The sequence below is a fragment of the Dendrobium catenatum genome, unplaced genomic scaffold (assembly GCF_001605985.2).
Source record: "Dendrobium catenatum unplaced genomic scaffold, ASM160598v2 original_scaffold_29890, whole genome shotgun sequence".
Taxonomy (NCBI): domain Eukaryota; kingdom Viridiplantae; phylum Streptophyta; class Magnoliopsida; order Asparagales; family Orchidaceae; genus Dendrobium; species Dendrobium catenatum.
The window spans coordinates 1-840 of NW_021348348.1; the positions used below are offsets into that span (position 1 = coordinate 1).

An 840-nucleotide genomic window follows, 5' to 3' on the forward strand; every position below is an offset into this window, starting at 1 on the left:
CAACGATGATGCCTCTCCGATCTGGTGGAGAAAGGGCGAGCTAATTGGCTGTAGCGCCTTTGGCCAAGTCTACATGGGGATGAATATAGATTCTGGGGAGCTTCTCGCTGTAAAGCAGGTCTACTCTTTTATCTCCAGCGCTTATTTTAATTTTGATAAAATTGATTTCTACGGCTAAGGTCACAGCTGCTTCGTTTTCAATTTTGCAGGTTTTGCTCGGGACTAGCAATGCCTCCAAGGAGAAGGCCCATGTTAAATTCTTTCCTTCCTTTTTCTTAAAAAATGAAATATAACCCTGGTGTTGGTCTTTCCTGAACTGCCTTTCAGCTCGTCTTCTGCCTTAACATCTTTCCTTATGTTTGTAGGTTCATGTAAGTGAACTTGAAGAAGAGGTGAAGCTCTCAAGAACCTATCACATCTGAATATTGTCGTAAGTTCTCTCCTTCTTATCTTTGTTTTGATTTAATTGGTCCTTTTCCCTATACTTAAAGTCAAAATTACATCTCTTATTTGATGTATTTCCATCAGAGAGATATTTGGGAACTGGGAGGGAAGAAGTGACCTTAAATAGATTATTGGAGTTTGTACCGAGCTATTCCATTTCATCACTGCTGAGAAAATTTGGGTCATTACCTGAAGCTGCATGTGCCATAGCTGCATGTTTGGTTCACATAACTGATAAGTGATAACTAATTGCTAGTCCTGTTAGGGACCTCTTATGTTTTAAGCAGGTTATAAAAATGTATATCAAGCAACTATTGTAGGGACTGGAATATCATCATAAGAATGGAATTATTCACAAACATATAAAGGTCTATTTACATGTTCTTCTTAGATTAT

The 840-nt window shown here is 38.2% G+C and overlaps 1 long non-coding RNA gene across 1 annotated transcript; it reads left to right on the forward strand.

The window, feature by feature from the left end:
• On the forward strand, positions 1-834 carry LOC110101057. Its single transcript, XR_003699471.1, has 3 exons — positions 1-118; positions 210-251; positions 366-834. It is a non-coding gene; the product is annotated as an uncharacterized LOC110101057 (long non-coding RNA).
• The last annotated feature ends 6 nt before the right edge of the window (positions 835-840 follow it).